This window comes from Balaenoptera acutorostrata, chromosome X (genome assembly GCF_949987535.1).
Source record: "Balaenoptera acutorostrata chromosome X, mBalAcu1.1, whole genome shotgun sequence".
NCBI lineage: Eukaryota > Metazoa > Chordata > Mammalia > Artiodactyla > Balaenopteridae > Balaenoptera > Balaenoptera acutorostrata.
This window is the reverse complement of record NC_080085.1, coordinates 2,055,243-2,078,995: the sequence shown is the minus strand read 5'-3', so window position 1 is coordinate 2,078,995 and position 23,753 is coordinate 2,055,243. Positions and strand designations below refer to the sequence as shown.

At 44.3% G+C, this 23,753-nt stretch overlaps 1 long non-coding RNA gene across 1 annotated transcript in view; it reads right to left on the bottom strand.

Moving 5' to 3' along the window:
• Positions 1–21,453, bottom strand: part of LOC130706424 (uncharacterized) — a 34,892-nt gene extending 13,439 nt beyond the window's left edge. Inside the window, exons 1-3 of the long non-coding RNA XR_009006697.1 lie at positions 21,344–21,453; positions 4,126–4,290; positions 3,705–3,880 (exon numbers count right to left, since the gene is read on the bottom strand). This is a non-coding gene — a long non-coding RNA (uncharacterized LOC130706424). The remainder of the gene's footprint in view (positions 1–3,704; positions 3,881–4,125; positions 4,291–21,343) is intronic.
• Positions 21,454–23,753: the final 2,300 nt, after the last annotated feature.

Sequence of the window (23,753 nt, the reverse complement as noted above, 5' to 3'; positions counted from 1 at the left end):
GCGTTTCAGAATCCTGGCTGACAGACGGCATGCATAAATCACATCCTTTTTTCCAAAGACAATAGATGTAGAAGCCCAGCTAACACAAAGTGAAGACAAGCCAGAAGGGTCTGGAAAGGATAAAGGTAAAATCTGGACTTGTCCTCAGGGGTGGGAACTATCGATATATTTAGAGAGAGGGCCTGGTGATCACTTTCACATGTTTGGTTTCTGGCAAGGAACACGTTTACACATTGGGCTGACGTGCGTGAACACTGAACGCCCTGTTTGGAACTGTCTGCAATGCCTTGAAGGGTTTGGGTTATGTGATGCCAAATGCATTCATTCGTTGATGGTTTGACTCATTTTACAGGAGCTCCTGGAGCATGTCAGATACACCAGCATCATGCTGGACAGCTCAGAGAGACATGGATAAACACCACAAAAGAGCTCCATGCCCAGATCAACTAAATCTTAACTCTGCGCTCCATCCAAGGTACATGGGCTCCTTAACCTTCTGTCCTCCAGGGGATGGATGAGGGTAGAATCATTTTTTTTTATTTTAATTTTTTACTATTTTAAAAAAATTTTTATTGGAGTAGAGTTGGTTTACAATATTGTGTTAGTTTCAGGTGTACAGCAAAGTGAATCAGTTATACATACACATATATCCACTCTTTCTTAGATTCTTTTCCCATATAGGTTATTACAGAGCATTGAATAGAGCTCCCTGTGCTATATGGTAGGTCCTTATTAGTTATCTATTTTATATATAGTAGTGTGTATATGTCAGTCCCAATCTCCCAATTTATCCCTCCGCACCCCTTCCCCCTGGTAATCATAAGTTTGTTTTCTACATCTGTAGCTCTATTTCTGTTTTGTAGGTAAGTTCATTTGTGTCATATTTTAGATTCCACATACAAGCGATATCATATGGTATTTGTCTTTCTCTGTCTGACTTACTTCACTTAGTATGATCTTCTCTAGGTCCACCCGTGTTGCTACAAATGGCATTATTTCATTCTTCTTTATGGCTGAGTAGTATTCCATTGTATATATGCACCACATCTTCTTTATCCATTCATCTGTCGATGGACACTTAGGCTGCTTCCGTGACCTGGCTATTGTAAATAGTGCTGCAGTGAACATAGGGGTGCATGACTCTTTTTGAATTGTGGTTTTCTCAGGGTATATGTCCCAGAGTGGGATTGCTGGGTTGTATGGTAGTTCTGTTTTTCGTTTTTTTAGGGAAGCTCATACTGTTCTCCATACTGGCTGCACCAATTTATCGAGGGTAGAATCATTTCTAAGCACAGAGCATGGACAACAACCCAGAGACCATGCACGCATAAACACGAGGGCTCGCAGGCAGCGGCATTGCTGGAGAAGCACATGGTAACGCTTCTGTGTTTTCTGGGGGAAATTCCTCTCCTGAACAGCGTCCAGATTGGTGAAAACGTCTCCCTCTTCCGCCACCTTAGGAAGAGCTAGGCAGCTCTGAAATTTAGATCTATGGTCCTTCAGTTGAACTACTTTATACTCTGGGCAAATACCTAGTGGTACCAAGGTGCAAATCTTTATAAAAACCTCTTAGACACCCATTTCCTACTCTAACCTTGCAGTGACCGTAAGTGGATGATGTTGGCAAGTGGGGAACGTCCTCTAGATTTAAGAGAAGCTGATGTGTCATTGTTGCTTGTGCTGCTGTTATTGTTGTTTGGTTTCAGTACAAGGGCATTGGTGAAAAAACAGTGCTGGTGGTGATATAACTGACTCTGACAATGTGTGACCTGCTCGGTGAATTAGCAGTGGTGTAGGCTCCCCAGTGTGAGAAAAAGGAAAGAAAGCAGGAATAATAAGACTGCACGTCATTTAAACACATTTTTGGAAGAAGATCAAAGGAGAGAGTTCAGTAAGAGCTAAATTCTGTAGAACGGGTGGAGCTTTGAATGGGAAGATGCCCTCGTATCCCCAAAGCTCGCAACCTGTCAAAGCACCGGGCAGCCTGTATGCACATCCCTTAGGGAGCAACCAGAGTACAGTGGGTTGAATGGTGGCCCCAGAGAGACATATGAACACCCTGACACCAGGGACCTGGGAACGGGACCTTATTAGGAAACAGAGTCTCTGCAGAGGTGATGAAGTGAAGAATCTGAGATGAGGTCCTCCTGGATGAGGGTGGCCCTACATCCAATGACAGGGTCCTTACAAGACACAGAAGAGGAGACACACAGACACAGAGGAGAAGCCACGTGAAGACGGAGGCAGAGATTTGGAATCCCTCCGTGGCAACAAGTCAAGGAATGCCTGGAGCCTGGGACAAAAAAAAGGCTAAAAGCCTAAAAGTACTAAGAAATATAAATACAGTCATATATCTAAAGGCACTTTTTTCCAGCCTTTGAAGCATGCTTGGTATGGCCTCATTTGTGGGACCTCACCAAACACGCTGGTTGCTCTTATCCTGGAAAGAGAATTCCTTATCACTGCATCAGTAGGAATGCAGGCGGCTGAAACCCCACCGAGGCAGAGAGGCACACATATTGTGCTAATTTAACACGTTTTTGGCTCCCCTACATTTCATAGGAAAAGAAGGAACAGGACCAAGAAAGATTTTTGCCTGACTTCCCTGATTTTTATCTGGGACACAGGACGGAGTATTAACCTCCCTGGTGAGGACCATTAACATCGGTTTGTCTTTGGAACCAGATATTTATGATGTGTCCCAGGGCCTTGCTCTTTCCTTTCTGGAGAAGTTTGCAATTCGCTCTGCCCTGAGATTCCGGGGAGGGAGAAACCGCAGTTCCTGCCCGGCTCTCTCAGATGGCTTGAGCAAAACGATAAAATCCCACAGCCCAGGGTCTTGGAGTGCTGGTCGAATGCCACGGACGGGAAAAACGGTTAAAGAAAAGGGTGATCCCCCAAAGGGCAACCACGTGGTATAAAAGACTCAGATTCTAGCGTTTTTGGTGCCAGAATCCTTTTCACCATCGGTTATGGGTCGTTGAACAATATATTTCAAATCAAAGAACTTGAGTTATTGTTTTTTTAATGGATTCCGAAACTCAGAGGGGGAGAGGTGAAAGGATTCCATTGTCCAGTTCTGATTATCTTTGATTCTTTCGAGGCATGTGCAAGAGTCTGACTCCACACAGCCTTCAGGGATTTACGTGCAAACAAAACCTAGACAGGAGTTTTCTGGCCACGTCCATGAGCAGCCGGCCCAGCCTCAACTAACAGCAAGTTTCATGACCGTCAAAGGCAATGTTTTCAAGTAGCGCACGCGCAGTTTTCAACCTGGACCTGTAGACCAAACAGGACAGGGGACCACGTCCTCACCAGGTCAGGTCTCTTCTCTATGGCAGCTGCAGTCTCCACAGCAGAGAAATGACCCAAAGCCCTCATCTCTCCCAATAACCCCCTGTCCTTAAAGACAGGCATCCCCGATCTGAGCAGACCTTTCATGTCCTGCAAACCAGCCCCAGTTCCTCACGTCAGCTCCATCTCTGCTTGGTCTCAAATCCACCACGCTTGCCTCTGCCTTTCCCCTCTCTAGTCCCAGTTTGAAGAATCTCCAGCCTCCTCATATTATTGAAATTCTAAAACCCAACCGTAGACGCTTAGTTAGTGCAAGCTTTTCCTTGAAATGTCTGCTAATCCCCCCAAACCAGGATGAACCTCTGTCCTCCTAACTCCCACGGTGAATGTTTATAACCTCTCTTACTGACCTTGTGTTCTTTGATTACTTGCCGGTTGTAGAAATGCCTCTTTTTCCAGCTAGATTCTAAGACACTGAAGAATAAGGGTCCTTTCTTCTCTTCAGGACCTCCGCTGTCACCATCGTATTCTTGCTCTGAATCAGTGCTTGTCACATACACTTATTCTGGCATTCACAGGCTTTTCTCTGGGGGGAGGACAAAGCCATTCAATCAGAAACATTAGCAACCGGATTGGAAAGGTCATTGCTCGAAGGTGTGAGCCCAAAATAAGCATGACTTCACTTCCCTGGGGGGCAACGTGAAACAACACGATAGCTAAATTTAGTACAAAGCAGAGAGGAAAAAATGCTGTCATTCCCATTGAATCAGACACTCACGCCCTGCTTCCAGGGGTCATTTTATCCCTGGCCGGATGCTGGCCCCATGGTACCTCCGAGCAGGGAGCTGACACATGGCCACTCTCACAGAGATGTCACGGCTAGACACACGTCCTCTTTCTTCTCTCCAATCGTTGAAAATATATGAAGGTCAGAACGCGTATCGTAAAGGCAGCTTTAACACAAGCCAACGGATCCAAATCAGCCTTGGGTAAAACCTAAACCATGAAAATGGGTGGGTTTATGATGAGTGACACACCAGATCCCTCCCTGGATTAAAACAGTTATTTCACTTCACACATATTTTATTATCCGTTATGGACTAGACTGTGAAATTCAGGCAGGGAACAGGGTCCCACCCTAGACTTTTATTTCCCAGATGAAGACCCTGTAGATGATTTACTACATATCACAAAATGATCCTCAAAACCAAAGGCAAACTAGAATCTCCTGCATTACCCCTAAATTCACTGTTGATATTGTGTGTGTGCGTGTATATCACGCATTAGCATATATAAATATTAGTATACACATTTATATATTATTTATTTATATTACATCTATGTATATAAATATATTTAATATGTGCATATTATTTTATATATGTACATGTATATAAATATATTTATATATGTTGTTTATGTTTCTACCTATAGATAATGTACATATATGTATACATATAAATTTGTTACTGTTTCTATGAATTCCAATTTATACAGGAATTTGTCTTTCCAAATAAACCTCTGAAATTTTGCCCAAGAAAGATTTGCAGCTACAAATAATAAAAAATGGGTTCAAATTAGGTTTAAGGCTCTAGGGGATGTGGTCATGGCATACACCGCTTTTAATGAAATGGAATAATGTTTTTATAAAAGCTACCCTTACGAAATGAAGGTTGACACAACCTTGTAGTTTATAACTGCGTCTCAATTTCTTACGGCTGGCGGATTTTCTCTGGTTATCTCTGAAATGACTCTTATTCTACACCTGCCAGATGTTCTTTCCAGCAGCCATGGGGGTAGAGAAAACGTGGGCTGGATTTAGAGACTAGTCTTCCATCTGGAAACAAGCCAGTTGACCGCTCTTTCTAGATGTGGGACAAGCCATTATGTTCCCAGGGGACTTTTCCGTTCCTAACATTTTGGTGTGTGGACATGACCTCTGTGATTTATCTTACCCTTACACAGCAGGATTAAATAGAAGGGGTATTTTTATCGGCTCTGCTTCAAGGTGGCTCACTTCCTGAGACCTCAAGACGATGTCTTATAAGGTTATTTCAGCCGGAAGGCAAGCCCACCACCTACAGCCAAGAGATGTTATCCCAAAGCATCCCCATAGAGCTAGGCTCAGGTTTCTCTCCAGGTATGAGAGAAAGGGATCTGACAGCCAAGCAACCAAAGACATCACTTCTCAAGTTCATCTTCATGACATGGTAATTGGAGAAGAGGCATCTCATGCACGTTTCCTTCGTGGTCCTATTGGTCTTCCAGCTCTAACTAAGCCTCACTCCATGCCCTGCCCTGTGAAGGACGTTAAGCAGCTGCCTTTCTTGGGATTCCAGTGCATGGAAGGTGTGGGGTGCAGGCTCCCCTCCGCTACTCACCCTGTTAATCACACATCCAACACATGCCCCTTTTGCCCCTTTTCTAATTAGTCAGGGAAGCACGACTTTCCTTTCCTCCAAAAACCATCGGAAAATTCAACGAAGGAATCAGTACGTAACATAAGTCGCACGAGACCTCTTTGTGTATGTCACACCTCGCTGAAAGTTTGGGGAATGACGGAGAGACCAATCACAAACCTGCACAAATAGTTAAAAATTGAATATGAAACTGTCCTTTCCGATCCTTTCAGCTTCCCTATGAGTGGCAATTCGTCCTGGGTGCCCTCACCCCAGGACGGTCCCCTGGCATCCGATGCCTGGCTATTCCCTTTTTCTCTCTGTCTCTCTCTCTCTCCTCTGCCCTCCTTTCATGCAGATGCAAAACAAAAGCAGAGAATACCTCCAGGGACATCCCTCTGTATTCCTCCATCGGTGGTGCCCACGTGGTCCACGTCTTATATTTTCTTAGCCGTGTCATCCCTCAAACAGGCTTTCTTGACCTCAACACAACTCACACTTCGGCCTGGATAATTCTTTACTCGGGGGTGGGGGGCTCCCCTGTGCATGGGAGGGTTTTGAGAGCCATCCCTGCCCCCCCACACCTATGAAACGCCAGTTGGTCAATGATGACAGTTGTAATGCTTCTAAACTGTCCCCAGATGTTGCCAAATGTCCCCTGGAAGGAAAATTTGCCCCTGGGCTGTGAATCACCACCATAGACAAATAGACAGATAAACAGATAGCAGAAGAGTCTCCCGTGCTAAAGCAGGGTTTCGCAACCTCAACAAGGATAGCATTTGGGGCCCGATGACACTGGGGTGAGGCGTCCCGGGTACTGTGGGGTGTGGACCAGCATCTCTGGTCTCCACCCACCACGTGCCAGGAGCTCCTCCTTCTCCCAGTGTGACATCCAAAAATGTCCACAGGCATCGTCACGTGTCCCAGGGAGGTGGAAGTACAGCCCCTGCTTGGGGACTAGTGCTCGAAACCCCACAGAACTCTTTTAACAGCCATAGGCAGCATCTGCCTGACCATCTCTGTTCTGTTTCTCAAAACTGCACCCTGAATTTTTTCAACCCTGTGGGTTGAATTGACCTTGTAAAAGTCCTCATGAGTTTTGTGTACATTTGCCAAATTAAAGATGATACAGGGTGAGCTCCCACCTTTCCTAAAAGTTTTCTGCGTCCCTTATTTTGATTTCGTGTGACAACAAACACATCTAAACCAGGCTAGCGTTCGAATGTGTGTCGCTGAAGGAAAAGAATGTTTTGCTCTCCACATTTGACAAAGCCCACAAGCATGACACAGCTGTACAGCCTGATCAAAGTTCCTTAAAAATTTCAAACTAATTATATAGCTCTCCTCCTCGCATGCCAGAAGATCAGGCTTTCAGGAGAGCTAAACAACCCACGTCCAGATGTTACACTCAACCCTGAAATTGACCTAATTTCTGCCAGGATGAAAGAAACCCACTGAATCTGCCTCAATCCCACAGTTAAACTTAACCATGGGGCAATAGCTCTACAAGACCCCTGAGCACGTGTACTGACCAACAAGGGGAGTGGAGAATTGGCAATTATCCATTTAACCCACTGTGAATCACCAAATTGAATAATTCAAAGCCCAAAATAGATTTACGCTACAATGTAACCACTTGGGTTTATCCTTCTCAAATGCCCATGTGTATGGGCTCTATTTTAAGGATTTGAATCCAAGTTTTGATAGTGTTGTGAATATTTTTCACAAACGAAGACCTACAAGATGGATGCATTGAAAATTCAGGGGCTATGGGAGAGAAACACCCCCTCCCCATTTTATTTCTGTACAAATTCAGCTTAAATGAAGAAACATCCATCAAGGAACCCCCCAACAGGGGGAGAAATCCTATTTTTCCACTGGGTTACTCTTGGATGCTTGTTAGGCTGATAAAAGTAATTGATCCTCAGAAAACTGGCATGTCATATCTTTAAAAGTCCATGATCCCAACAGGTCATTATTCCGTAAAATAAAATAGTTTTCTACCCAAAATCATGTGGCCAACGTTTTTGCTATGCTTTTTTTTAATGCAAGAAAAAAAATACACCCATATACACTCAGTAGATTGATAGATACATAGATAGATACATAGATATAGATGATATACTATATTTAGATAGATGGATGGATGTACAGATAGATGATAGATAGATAGAGATAGATAGATAGATAGATAGGGATAGAGAGATGTGATTGGGTGTCTCAAAGTGCAAACAATTACATCTCTCTTTATTCTCTGTTTTGGAAACTACGTTTGATTTCAAAGTGGGTTTTTTCAATTAGAAAAAGAATCCAGCCTCTATGCTACATGCCATTTAGTAATTAAGTTTGTTAGCTTGAAGAGTTGGAAGTAAGTAGGTTGAATCTGCTTTTATGGATAGGACGTCTCAGAAAGTTTTATGGATAGGACGTCTCAGAAAATTCAGCTCCGTGTGAGACAACCATCCAAGCATGAGCTACAGCGGTGAATGCAACCACGGGTCGTCAAAAAATTCAGCGCACTCTTCTATTTGGGGGAAATGTCTCTATGTGGCCCTGAAAATAAACACTTTTTCTCTGAGGAAGCATTGCTTCTGGTGTTTACAGACACAAAATGTATTTGATTTAGCCAAACGTAAACGAAATAGCTCTCAGGGTCTGAGGGATAATGTAAAACAAGGAGGCCATGCAAACGTTTTAGGTTCTTGGTGCATGTCACAAGACTGGCTTCCTCTGGATTATATTTAGTCTGCAACATGTAATTAAAGTATCATTTGGCCTGCATATTTTCCATCTTAATAAGTTCCTCAGGAGTCTAATATACGCCCAGCGTCGGGGAGAAGCCACAGACCATCGTGCCTGCTGTCGCCAGGTTAATCTCATGAAAACGTCCTTTTGATCACCTTAATGCAAGTATAAGCCCTTAATCACCACCTGCAACCAACAGAAGCACAGCCACTGAACGCAACCATTACCCCAAACTGTCCACCGTAGGGTCTAAATCATAGTCTTTGAATCATCCTCAGTTTAGTGACCCTGCAAGGATCGACCACCAGTGGCCACCTAGACCAGCCTTGAAAACTCACAAGAGCCAGGCTGGGCAAACCCAACCTCTCCTTCTATTCAAGGATGGGCCAGATGGGTTTCATTCTGTTCCTCGAGGACTTTTCCTTTCTGCTAATGTTTCTGTGAATGGAAGTGACCTCCTATGATGAGCTCACCATGGCACAGAAGAATTCAGTATCAGGGGTATTTTTATTGGCTCCTGGTCAAGAGGTTTTTATTTATAAAAATGTCAGAACAGTTTTCCTAGAAGGTTATTTCAGCTGCAAGGCAGGTCTGCAGTGGATCATCAAGCTATTGCCTCTATATCACAGGTCCCACAGCTGGGAAGGTGCGTGTGGTGAGAACATTGTGTGAAGAATCAAGGGGCGTCACTGAAGCTCAGAACGAAGCCAGAGAATCAAGGAGCGCTGGTGGAGGAGAGGGACCTACCTGGTCTGAGAATGCCAGGGCCCAGGTGTCAGTCCTACCACGTGGTAGAACATGATTGTCATTCAATGTTCCACGTCCTCATTGGAAAACTCAAGCTGGGGTGTTACAAGGAGACAATATCAGAGACACGAAAACTGACCAGGGAACCAATAATGCATTCCGCCCGGAGACAGCTCACCAACCCACAAGCCCAGGCAGGGAGGGACGTTTGGGCTGGGAGGTGGGCACCGCATGTCAGGATTGAGGACACACAGTGAGGGATGGCTTCTGTCCTCACTCATGGCCCAACAAGTAGGGGCCATCAGCCTTGTCTCAGCTCTAAGTGACCTTGGCTCCTGTAGGACATGATCCTTTCCCATCAGCCCCCTCTACCTGTCCAGACCTACACTGATCTGGACGTTCACAAGAAGCTCCAAATTCCCTGTGAAATTGACCATGGTCTTTGTCGTAGCATGTACCCTCACCCTTCTCCAGACTCCTAGAATACTTACAGTCAAGACCATAAATGCCCCTCTCCTTCCTTCCTGGAAAGTTCAAGATGTTTCGTCTTTCTTATGTCTTGAGTACCCCGCCACCGGCGCACCGTTAGAAATTGGGGTTTTGTAATATGAGACACAGAAATGCAGCCACAGACCAGAGGATACGACTTTGAAAATGGAAAGGGCTCTGACGACCACCGGGTTCGATTCATTTTCTTTCCACATGAGCTTTCATCGCTGCCTTTTCATTGCTATGCATGGTTGGAGGGGAGCAGGGAGGAATTCTCCAATGATGGAAGCACCCCCGTTCTCACCCCTACAACCACTGTCTCTGAAATCCAACTTATGACGCTATATGCCTGGTATTTCTTGAGGACTCTTCTGGGGGAAGCGTATGTAACTGGTGTGTTAAACAATCATGACTCATTGGGTGTAAACATAAAGCAAATTTAATTTTGTCTCCTACCATCCCTTTCGAATTCAGGGGGTGGGAGGGATTCTTTGCACACCTCTGGAGGAAATCATAGGAGGTCTGAGAACTTTCTTTTGCTGGCTCTCCCTCCTCCCTCTCTCTCTCTCTCTGTCTCTCTCTTCCTGTCTCTCTGTCTCTCTCCACCTGTCTCTCTCTCTCTGCACCTGCCACAGGTGTGCACTCCCATCCCTTTCCTCTGCAGGTGGGCATCACCGAGGCAGAGGCAGTTGTGAAGGGAAGGACCTCACAGGATTGCCCAGCTGCTCCAGTTCCACCTGGAAGCATCAGCTCACTGGGGGGAGAAGGGCAGCCTGCTGGGTCCATGCGCCGAGCCCCCTTTCCAGTGCAGCTGGAAAGGCCATCAGCAGAAGCCTTTATTTCTCTCTGACACCCGTGTGCACTTGGCAGTGGGCTTGCAATCCAGTGGGGAGGGGTGTGCATTAGTTGGCTTCTCAAAAGACACAGGTGAGGGGCTCACAGACACCCCCAAAGTCACCAGAGGGGAGCAACAGACTCTGTACTGTGTTGAAATATCAGGGCTTCTCTCGTGGCCAGGCAGAGGCTACACAGGATTGTGCCCACGTGAGCCTGCGACCTTGCAGTCTGCAGCAGCTCACACCATGGCTGGGAGTATTCGGGGAGACTCCTCCAGACTCACAGTTGGTGTCAGAAGTGAGGACGATCGCATGGAAGGTCCCCTCCTCTGAGGGTCCACCTGTTTCCTTGTTTCCTTGGCCTCAGGCATCTCCCTGCCTCACCAGGATTTGAGTGGGTACGTGGGTTCAGTTCTGCAGGGAAACAAGGAAAGCCCAGCATGGGTCGTATCCAAGCTTTTTCTCCTAAGCTAACTCTGACCTTAATGAAATAGCTGTCTGCGTCACGATCACTGCCCTATAGATGTCTCCACTGGCCAAGCCCAGATTTCCCATCTAGGTTATGCTGGAAGCTAACACACTGCAGGGCTTGGGAAAGAGAGTAACATAAATGTTACTCTTTGTTCCTAACAGGGGTAAAAAACAAACACAGCCACGTGCCCTGCGGGGTCCAAGGGCTCGGCTCTGCTGAAAGAAATCCTGCCCAGAATTTGACCCAGACAGAGTCTGCAGACCTGTTACTGACTCTTTCAATCGTAAGTGAAAATAACTAAAATGTGGTCTATACACACAATGGGGTATTATACAACCATAAAGAGAAAGGAAGTACTTTACAACGTGGATGAACCTCAAAAATGCACTCAGTAAAAGGAGGCAGTTCAGAAAGGCTATCATCCCATTGATTTGAAATATCCAGAATAGGCAAATCCATAGAGACAGAAAGCAGATTAATGGTTGCCAGGGGCCGGGGTGGGTGCGGGATAGAGGGATAAAGGGGTGATAGCGAAAGCCTGGGGTTTCTAGCTGGGGTGATGAAAATGTTCTAAAATGAACTGCAGGGGATGGTTATGTTACAGAGAAGAACACACGTGACTCTATCAGATCTGTTCCTTTAGCGCTAACCTTTGTGCTCTGTTGCCTGTGTCCAGTCAGGCTGGCTCTGAACCTTTGGTAAAAAAATGTTGCCTTTAGCTTGAAATATACATAATTGCTCATTCTCAAGGCTCTGCCTCCCAGGCTTGACATTGAAAGGTATAACACTCTTCATTCATATTGAGGTAAAAAGTTACAGAACAGAGGATAAGTCTGTCTTGTTGGAGGCTTTTAGGAGCATCCTGACCTGACCCACGTGGGTCTCCCATTTTAGTATAAAAGAAGCCTGAATTCTCACGCAGGGAAGATGGGTCTTTGGGACACTAGTCCTCCATCCTCTTGGTCGGTCTGTTGGCTTTGCAAATAAAGTCCCTATTCCTTGCCCCAGCACCTTGTCTATTGGCCTGTCTTAGCAGTATGAGCTTGGACTTGGTAACAGTCGCACAAGGCTGTGAGAATACGAAAAACCATTGAATTGTGCAACTTTAAATGGGTGGATTGTATGCTGTGTGAGTTAATAGTTCTAAAAAGTTGTTAGAAAAAGAAAATACAATTAACTCTCCCTTACCATGTATCCACACTGCTTATTGGGACCACCTGCCTCTGGACATCCCAGGCTGTGTGTCCCCTCCTGCACGCTCACACACCGACACACACACTGCAATTCTCTTCCACAAACCAAAATACCGCCTATGACAGCCAAATGCATGCTCATTTAGACGTGATTTGTACACCACCTACTTCCACGTGGGATCAACGGATTTGAGATGGCTTATACTGAAATCACACCTTTGCGTGGTTGTTAAACTAAAGACACAGCAATGCCAATGCCACAGAGCAGCTGTGAGAGAGAGAGAGATGCCATTTTCCAGGCACCTGGAGGAATTCTCATTGCAATCTTTTAAACCTCTTAAGCACACACATCTGAAAGCCTTGGTATTCCTCCTGTATTCTTGGGGCTCTGCAGACTTTTTTCCCTGCCATGCTGGAACCCTCTCTTCTCCTTAAAGCTGACGTGTATATTTATATACTAAAAAATGTGCAGTGCTCCTTAAACCCTACCCAGAAACGCAATCTCATTCTCTACCCCAGCCCCGCAAAACTCTTCCCCAACAGGTAAGGCCAGCCTATGCAAGAAACAGAATTCAAGGTGATGATGGAAGGTGAGCCTCCCATGTTACAAAAATTATAAATGATTTCAGAGCGGCGATACACCTTAAAAGTTACTTAGTGCATATATTCCTACTGCAGCAAAATAAATAAATAAAAGGGTGCCACTAGAAGTAAGTTTCATAAAGACACACAGGTAATAAAAGAGCAGAAATTCCTACCTGGATATACCATGCTTTCCCAAAATTGCTGTGAGGTATTTCAATGCCACATTTCAAACACTTCCTAACTTTGGTGGAGGAGACCATTAAAAGAAGCTTTAAAGAGAATGTATAGATATAGAAAACAAACTAGTGGTGACCAGTGGGGAGAGGGAAGCGGGGAGGGGCAAGATGGGGTCGGGGATTAAGAGGTACAAACTACTATGTATAGAATAGATACAGCAACAAGGATATACTGTACAGCACAGGGAAATATACCCATTATTTTGTAATAACTCTGAGTATAATCTATAAAGATATTGAATCACTATGTTGTAGATACTGAAAGTAATATAATATTGTAAATCAACTATACTTCAATAAAAAAATAAAAAGAATGTCTAAGCAAATTCCATTTTCTTTTATGGAAGTGGTAGATCTCAGTACTGCCCATTACAGGTAACCCTTCATGTATATGGGAGATTACTGTGTTGATTGCAGATGTACAACGAGACATATTTACCCTAATTTTGGCAATAGAGGCAAAGTCACGGTCTAATTAATTTTCTACTGCTGTATAACAAATTATGACAAACTCAATGGCTTAAAACAATGCCCGCTTACTATTCTTACTCATTTATCTTTTTTTAATGTTTTAAAAAAATTTTTTTTATGGAGGTAGAGTTGATTTACAATGCTGTGTCGGTCTCTGCTGTACAGCGAAGTGACTCAGTTATACACATAGAGACATTCTTTTTTTTATATTCTTTTCCATTATGGTTTGTCACAGGATATTGAATAGAGTTCCCTGTGCTCTACAGTAGGACCTCGTTGTTTGTCCATCCTGTATATACTAGTCTGTATCTGCTCATCCCAAACTCCCATTTATCATTCTCTGTGGGTCAAAAGTCCCGAAGACTGAGTTTGGCTAAGTTGTGTCTTGGCACCTCACAAGGGCAAAATCAAGGTGTTGGCCAGGTAGGTAGGGTCTTCATCTGCAGGTTCTTGGCAAGAACCTGCTTCCTACTCATTCCCGCTCCCTACTTGTTGGTAGAATTCATTTCCTTCCTGTTGTAGGGCTGAGGTTTCCGTTTATGTTCTGGCTGTCCGCCGGGGTCTGCTCTCAGCTTCTAGAAGCCACCCTCATGTCTCACCATGCAGCCCCACCATCTTCAAGTCCACAAGGGTGGACAGAATCCTTCTCACGCTTGGAATCTCTCCCTTCTACAATCAGCAGAGAAAAACACTCCACTTTTTAACGACTCATGTGACAAGACTTGGCCAATCTGTATAATTTCCCTTTAGATTACCTCTAAGCGAAATTATTACAACCTTCATTCCATCTGCACAAACCCTTTTGCCATGTAACATCATCATGGGAACAGAGATCATGGTGGTCTTAAATTTCCACCTCTCACACCTACTGTAGGAAGGCTTAGTGGGGACAGGTGAGATCTCTCTGAAAGACTGAGGCCACCCTGAAAGCAGCCAAGGGTAATTGGATTTAAATGACTTGAACTGGGGCTGGGGTGGGGTGGGTGTTTCCAGGACCTCCAAGTCATGGTGGAGACCAAGTCAAATGATGGATGGATCCCAAACCAGCAAGCATGATAAGGTAGCATCTCCAGGGCTGTCCCTGGGGTTTATATGGTGGAGATGAACAAGGACCAGTGCTTTGCCCTCTGCAGTATCTCCTCCTTGCCCTCCTCTAGGCTTCTGACCTCAGTCATTATTCGCCACCCACTGTTCCGAAGATGTCCTGGGGCTGGTGGGATTCTACAGGCTTTCCTTCCTAGGGTTCAATCACAACTCCATCATTAGCCTGCATTAGAACTATAAGATTTTTCATCTCAGTTTACTACGGAAACTTAACTAAGTCTGAGTTGCAGAGAAAGGAGTAACAAGAATTCCTTCCACAAGTCTTTGGTGCTTTCAATTAAAAGTGATTTTATACAGACCAAAAAAAAAAAAAAATCTATGGGTTGCTCAAGAAGTTGGAGAGAAACAGAAAGTGAGATTGTTGGTGAGTCTATATTTAAGAATTTCTTGTCTTTGGAACGGTAGGTGTGGGGAGAAGCCCTAACTCAAGTTCTTTCCAATTAAAAGAGCTTTGAAGAGCTGATCTTATCTCTGGCCTTATCTCACTCCCCAGGGGGGCGGGGAGGCTGCTGAGAGGGAAGTGTGGGCCCCTCCTCCCCTCCCAGCCTCTAAAGGGGAAGGGGGGTCTCGTCTAAAAACCATGGGCTTTAAGCCCAAAAGAAAACAAGAGGATAGCAGGGTTATCTTTCTTTTTTTTAAAATTAATTTCTTAAAAAAAGAAATTAATTTTTTAAATTGAAATATAGTTGATTTATAGTATTGTGTTAGTTTCAGGTGTACAGCAAAGTGATTCAGTTATATATATCTGTATCTGTATATAGAAATATCTATATATAGAAATAATTTTTTTCAGATTCTTTTCCCTTATAGGTTATTACAAAATATCGAGTATAGTTCCCTGTGCTATCCAGTAGGTCCTAATTGGTTATCTGTTTTATATATACTAGTGTGTGTCTGTTAATCCCAAATTCCTAATGTATTCCCCCGCTTCCCCTTTAGTAACCGTAAGTTTGTTTTCCATGTCTGTGAGTCTACTTCCGTTTTGTAAACAAGTTCATTTGTGTCATATTTTAGATTCCACCTCTAAGTGATATCGTATATTTGTCTTTCTCTTTCTGACTTAGTTCACTTAGTATGACCATCTCTAGAGATTATCAAAGTCATCTTTCTTAAGTTACTTAAAGGGTAGGTAGCAAAAGTCTAGGATAATATATGTCAGATGCTGCATGTATATAACCCCATGGAAAGAAGAATAAAGAAACAGAACACGACTCAAGCTTCAGGAATCTTGCAATTAGTCACCCAAACGTCTTTAAACGACTTGGCTGGTTTTTTGGTGCGTGGAGCTGGAAACCTAGCCTGAGCTTCCCAGAGTAAAGGCGAAACAAGAGACCCAGGCCTCCTGGCAACAAATCCACAGGCGCTGCAGAACTCAGCCTGAAGGATGAGGCAAAGGTTTTTTATCGCAAATGTTGATAGAGCTGCTTTCAAGTTCAGCTAAAGAGACAGGCAAGAAACAGGCTTTTCGGCAAAGAAGAAAAAGCTCCTTTGGGGTACATAGTTTCCATCCAAAGGCTTGACGTCTTCTTCAGAATAAATAAACTCCAAAGGACCTTTTTCTAAAGCCAAGTAAAAGCCCTGCTGAGAGGCAACATTTCACAACCCTGGTCTGCAATTTAAAATATAAAGTAATGCTAACCATTAAGAAAAAGAAACAAAACAAAACAAGACTGTGTCTCGCCTGCCATTTGGAATGAGTGGGGTGTGTGTGTGTGTGTGTGTGTATGTGCTCACACGCGTGTGTGTGTGTGTGTGTGTAGGGAAACACATAAAAAATCAGGACTTTACCAGGAAGAAAAAAAGAAGGGTTGTGGAGGAAGCAATGCGTTCTTTCCTTAAGGTTAATTGGTTCGATTCCCCCCATAATCATCTACTTTTCAGGGAACCCCTGGGTATTTTATGAGAACCCACGGGGATGTAAGTCTTCAGATATGGTCAGGCATGTGGGACACAGTTCAAGGGGGAAAATGTAGTGTTGTCGGATTACACATCTGGTCTTGTCTTGGTGAAGGATTAAGATCCCTATAATGGAACATTTTCTCTCTGAGTATTTTCCATAGATGCCCCCAGATTATTCCCTGAGAACGGAATGAAGTAGGGCCTTCTCACTAGTAATGGAAATGCATAGCATACAGGCAGGGCCCCTCAGGGCTTTTTCCCCCTTTATTTATTTTTTCATTGAAGTATAGTTGATTAACAGTGTTGTGGTAGTTTCAGGTGTACAGCAAAGTGATTCAGTTATATATATCCATGTATCTATTCTTTTTCAAATTATTTTTCTATTTTAGGTTGAGCAGAGCTCCCTGTGCTATACAGTAAGTAGGTCCTTGTTATTTCTCCATTTTAAATATAGTAGTGTGTACACGTCAATCCCAAACTCCCTAACTATCCTTCCCCCCGCCTTTCCCCCTTGGTAACCGTAGGTTTGTTTTCTACATCTGTGACTCTATTCCTGTTTTGTAAATACGTTCATTTGTATCATTTTTTTTTTTAGATTCCACATATAAGCGATATCATAGGATATTTGTCTTTCTCTGTCAGACTTACTTCACTCAGTATGACAATCTCTAGGTCCATCCATGTTTCATATTCTTTCCCATTATAGGTTGTTAGAAGATAATGAATATAGTTCCCTGTGCTATATAGTAGAGGGCCCCTCCGTTTTAACTAGATGGGCAGCAAAATATTCCAACCTGGAGGCAAGCCCAGCTGGGACTCTCGGCATCCCAGCATCCCAGCCATTGTGGGTTTTCTCACTTCCTTCCTTTATCACACCCACCCTATAGCTTCTTCAGACTTTGCACATCAGCGGGACCACCGTAATCAATGGCCATGCCTTGCCAACAACATCAGCTGTCCATCATGGGTACCAAACCAGACACCGTGTGCACCAGGGTGAGCCGAAGTGGTGCCTTTACAAGGAATGCAGTCTGCTTGATGCTAGAAATGGCGAAAGAGAAAACACAACAACAACAACAAAATCTCCATTGCTCCTCGGCACATAAATACTGTTCTTATGGAATCATGCATGCTTTTCCAGAAAGCCAGCGTGCCTACACTGACTCTCTTAAGCCTACTGTGGAAAAAATAAATCCAACCCGTGAGTCAGTTCTGTAGGGTCTGGACATCACGGCTTTAGGATTTGAGGCAGAAACACAGTCTACTCAGCAAAGAGAATCTGTTCTCCTCACTGCTATAGGGTGGATCAAGGGGACTCAGAGGTCTGCTAAGAACTGAGTTCTTAGAGCTATTATTGTAGATTACCGGAGGATGAAATAAGGACGGTAATGATAACAATAACAGTAATAATAAACCTTTTGACTTGAAAGGAAGAGATGACAGCAGATGTTTATTTGTGCTAAGCTGCAGTTTCCTAAACCCCTTAAGGATCTGGGGTAGGAGGAACGTTGCTCTGTCGAGGCTCTGGCTATCATCAGGATGTGTTTGAAGCAGGGTTGATGTATTTTGTATCAGCCGGTCTGTTAAACTTTGCAAAAGAAAACATCGGGGCAAGAAAAAGATTTTAAAGATACAGTTTTTTAAATTAATTTTTATTGGAGTAGAGTTGATTAACAGCATTGTGTTAGTTTCAGGTGTACAGCAAAGTGAATCAGTTATACATACACATGTATCCACTCTTTTTTAGATTCTTTTCCCATATAGGTCATTACAGAGTATTGAGTAGAGTTCCCTGTGCTATACGGTAGGTCCTTATTTGTTATCTATTTTACATATAGTAGTGTGTATATGTCAATCCCAATCTCCCAATTTATCCCTCCCCCCCTTTTCCCCTTGGTAACCATAAGTTTATTTTCTACATCTGTGACTCTATTTCTGTTTTGTAAATAAGTTCATTTATACCATTTTTTTAGATTCCACATATAAGCAATATCATATATTTGTCTTTCTCTGTCTGACTTATGCACGCAGTATGACAATCTCTAGGTCCATCCATGTTGCTGCAAATGGCATTATTTTGTTCTTTTTTTATGGCTGAGTAATATTCCATTGTATACATATACCACATCTTCTTTATCCATTCCTCTATCGACGGGCATTTAAGTTGCTTCCATGTCCTGGCTATTGTAAATAGTGCTGCAGTGAACATTGGGGTGCATGTGTCTTTTTGAATTAGAGTTTTCTCTGGACATATGTCCAGGAATGGGATTGCTGGGTCATATTTTAATTCTATTTCTAGTTTTCCAAGGAACCTCCATACTGTTCTCCACAGTGGCTGCACCAACTAACATTCCCACAAACAGTGTAGGAAGGTTCCTTTTTCTCCACACCCCCTCCAGCGTTTGCTATTTGTAGACTTTTTAATGATGGCCATTCTGACCAGTGTGAGGTGGTGCCTTGTTACAGTTTTGACTTGAATTTATCTAACGATTAGTGATGTTGAGCATCTTTTCATGTGCCTCTTGGCCATCTGTATATCTTCTTTGGAGACATATCTATTTAGGTCTTAGATACAGTTTTTAAAAGCCAAGCTGCATCTGAAGATTAAGGGAAGCCAGGGTGTCTCAAATGTATAGGAGACTCTTCGTGAAGAAAAACCCTGTCATACCCAGGGTGCAAACTGGTCAGTCGGAGAGGTGAATCCATGCCAGGTCGCCGTGTCTGGGTCTCTGTGTCCAGGTCCCCACGCATCCTGCTGCCCCAGTGTTACTCAGCCACGGGTGTGGACCTCTCCAGGTCCAGTTGTGGTCTGTCACTTGGCCTTCTCTGTGGCCATGGTGGTTGGGATGATGGGACCGGCATCCACAGCACCTCTGGCTAAAGGTCCAGACAGCCTTGGGGCAGAGGAGATACCGGCAGGCAGATGACTAGACCCAAAGTGAGAAAAATAGCCAAGCATCCTGCCCAGGTTCCCCAGCCCCGTGAGAGCTCAGAATAGCCAAGAAAGAGAACTGGCGCCCATCTTTAAAGACAATAAAAGAACTCAGCGTGGATGGCTCTATCGCTAAGAAAGCACGATGCTTCCTCCTGATGCACCTTTGGGGAAACCGGTCACCCTTCTATCGTAAAGCACAGGCTTCTTGGCTAGATCGACACGTGTAACACCTGCTTTCCATAATCTGTTGTCAAAGAAAATGAAAATAGCCCCTCGTCAGAAACACACGTGGAACAACCTCAGAGTAAAGAGCTTAAGAGGGGCATTTCAACACACATCATCGGTAACCGAGTTTGGCTTTCCCATTTGGGACCTTATCACGCCCAGCATCCTTGTCACTGTTTAAAGAGAAAGTCTAAGGGATTCAGACAAATTCCTGGGCTCCTAACTCGATAACGAGGTTGAAGGAAGATGCTGGCTTCTGGTGGTACTTTGGAAAATTGACAGTAAAAACACTAAACTCATTAAAAAATAATCCCCTCTAGTATGGGACTGTTGTTCCCATTCTTTCCATGTCAGCTCACCCTGTTTCTTCCCGAAAAAGACCTTGCTTTTTGAGTGACCTCTTGGAAAGCCAAGAGCAAAGGATCTCAGAATTGGTCTCTCACAAGCGACACTCTGAAGTACATCAGCCTCTGCTGTGGGTTTTTTAACTTATCTGGTGCCAAAGTCTGACGCAGATGTCGGAAACATTCACCTTATCTTTATCTGCCCGCATTACACATTTGGCACCAACAAAGACCTCTGAGCTCCCAGGCAAGAAGTGAGGCAGATTTCCGCTTCTGAGTCGCTTTGAAGACGAACATTGGCTCATAGCTCTTCATTTCTGATATTTCACTGCAATGCACATGCTTAATATGAAAAGATGTTTATTATAAGTATAATCATTTTATTGTTTTAATTTATTTATTTACTTTTGGCTGCGTTGGGTCTTCGTTGCTGCACGTGGGCTTTCTCTAGTTGCTGAGCAGGGGCTACTCTTCGTTGCGGTGCGCAGGCTTCTCACTGCGGTGGCTTCTCTTGTTGCGGAGCACGGGCTCTAGGCGCGCGGGTTCGGTAGTTGTGGCACACGGGCTCTAGAGCACAGGCTCAGTAGTTGTGGCGCACAGGCTTAGTTGCTCTGTGGCATGTGGGATCTTCCCGGACTAGGGCTCGAACCCGTGTCCCCTGCGTTGGCAGGCGGATTCTTAACCACTGCGCCACCAGGGAAGCCCCTATAAGTATAATCATTTTAAAAGAGCATCGTGAGGGTATGTTCTGTCAACTGCTGCACGTCCTGGGTCACGTCCTTAAGCCTGGGGTAGCACGGTGGAAATCAAATACAGTAGAGCAAGATGGAAAAGAATTATTGCAGAAACGTATTCTTGGTTTTGTGATGAATGGGCAGTTTAGCATAACCTAGAGATGATGTATTAATGGGATATGAAGTGAGAATAATGAGCTCCATCCAAAGATTCTGTCCCAGAAATCGGTGAAGTGACCTAAATTGTTAAGTATTAGGACATTTCCACATCATTTGCTTCTATCCTTCACCACTGCTATGGTTCAACCCCATTAGAGAATCCTACACTTATTTAGCACAGGAATTTGCAAAGGAGGGTAAAAAATCCATTTGGCATCCTTCACCCTACACATGATAATGCAAACCCCTGATGTCTTTGGTGTGTAGTGAGCATGTTTCTGCTTGCAGAAATGCATAGATATTCATTCTAAAGGCTCTGGACACCTAAAAACACCTTCCAGATGAGCAATAAAATACTGGTTACACCAAGTTTCCTGGTACAAGTTCAGTGACTTGTTTTTCCCAAACCTGATTCACAGGAGACCTCGGATCCCCAAGCTCTCCCTCCGTTTTCCCCAAATGCAAGAAAGACTCACCCCCGACAACTGTTCTGACTCCCCTTCGGGGCTCTCCGTTTCCTGTTTCAAATGAAGCAAAAGCTCTCCCAGATTTCTTTAAAGACCAGTGTCATGTGGTTTAAGCCGCCGTCTCTCGTGCTCCAAGGGAAATTCCAAATGCAGGTCTCTCTGCCAGGAGAAGATTTTATGATCCACCCCTGCAAAGAAGCATCCTGCTTTAATGATGACATGGTGATTTTATCCACATACGCAGCAGGAACTCCGTGAGACAGGATATAAATTCCATTTTCCGAGCACCCTGGAGGATCAGGGCTTTTGGGAAGTGAACCATCCCGGTCCCCCCTGCTCGGGACGTAGAATAAGGGTCGCCACCATTGAACATTACAAATGGACGATAAATCCACACTAAAACAAAAGGTAAAACCAACATTTAGGTGACTCCTAAGTACAAGAGAGTTTGACAGTCTGATTCAGAGGAAAGTTCTCCTCCCTGCAAAATTATATTTGTGAAAATGAACTCATGTTTTGGGTGGAGAGATGACATACACCATTTATATCTGCTTATCTTGGCTTAGGTATCTGATATGCAAGAAGAAACTTGCCACAAACAGGAATGCTCAGTGTGACTGTACTTGGTAGAGTGAACAAGGGCAGGACAGGTCTTTTGGGAGGTAAATAAGGATCAAGGTGGTCCTCAGAGTGAAGTCTTAATCTGATAGGACTCGTGTCCTTAGAAGAGGAAGAGAGTGTGCTCCCTCCCTCTCTCTTTCTCTCTTTCTCTCTCTCTTCTCTGTCTCTCTCTGTCTCTCTCTATCTCTCTGCATGTACCGAGAGGGACGACCACGTGAGGACACAGGGAGAAGACACCATCTGCAAGCCAGGAAGAGACCTCTCACTAGAAACCAACCCTGCTGACACCTTGATCTCAGATGTCCAGCCTCCAAACTGGGAGACAATAAATGTCTCTTGAATGAGCCAGCCCATCTGGGCTTCTCTGATACGGCAGCCTGAGCCGTCTCATGCGCGAGTCTATAATCCTCTGACGCTCACCCTTTCCTCTCGGTTCTCATCACCCTCCTCCAGGACAGCTAGTCAACAGCCAGGAAATACTCTTCCGAGTTTTCTGGGCAATGGCTGCCAAGAGAGGTTGAGGGAGCTGCTGAGAATTTTGCAGTTATATGGCATATTACCCGGGACCCTGCTCAGTCGCTCAGACACGGACTAAAGACTACTCCTTTAATCAGTCCCATTTCCTCCGAAGGGTGTTTTTCTCTTTAGACATATTCTAGTAGCCTTTTGCCAAGACTTTCATCATTTTCCATTTCTCCCTGGAATCCCCCCAACCTCTCCAGGTCTCAGCTGGCTCTGACCCACCTGTCAGCTGAACGTCTACAAGCCGGCCCTTCTTGGAACGGAGATCTGAGGGCACCAGAGGTATTCTGAAGTTGGTGAGAGCTCTGAGAACGTGCCTTGTGTGCGTACGTGGCTTGGTCTTGCTGTAGAACAAGGCTTATGCTCCAGTATCAGGAATATGCTGACCTGAAAAGGTTTAAGCCCTGCAGACTCATTCAGTTTGTATCTGGTACTCCACGATATTTTAAACACTTAGGAACTGAGTTTAGGTTACACGTTCTGGGCATTGCAGTCAACCCAATGGACTCCAGTACCAGGTTTTCCCGTCTTCTATAAATTTATATTGTTGTTCTGTTGTTGCTTTGTCTCTCATACCTTTTATTATGGGGTGAGTTGTGTCCCTGAGAAAGATAGGTTGAAGTCTGAAGCCCCATATTTATGAATGTGACCTTATTTGGAAATAGGGCCTTTACAGATACAAATAAGCCAAGACGAGGTCATCAGGGTGGGACTCGACCTTATAAGATGAAGGAAACGTCATGTGATGACTCAGGCACATGGGGAGAAGGCCACGTGAAGACGGTGGCAGAGATTGGAGAGATGCAGCTACAAGGCCAGGAGCACCAAGCATGGCCGGCCACCCCCAGAAGCTGGGAGGGGCAAGCAGGGATCCTCTCCTACAGGTTTCAGAGGGAGCGTGGCCCTGCCAACACCTTCATTTTGCACTCCTAGCCCCCAGATGGTGCATTTCTGTAGCTTTAAGCCACTCAAGCTGTGGTACTTTGTTACAGGAGCCCTAGGAAGCTCATCACGGTGCTCAACTCAGTTTTATCCAATCGCATCAAAGTCTTTATTGACAATACCTTACATGCCCCCAGTTTTTCTCAGTGTGGCTGGTGAACATCAAACAGCAACTCTTCCTTGAACTGGAGGAAACGAGTGTTTCATTGATCTTAGACCAAATTAAGAACAAGCAATATATCTACCCAGCTACTTATCTATCAGTCTATCTACCCATACTTGTTTGGTTTAATATTTATTTATTTATTTATTTTTATTTGGTTGCACCAGGTCT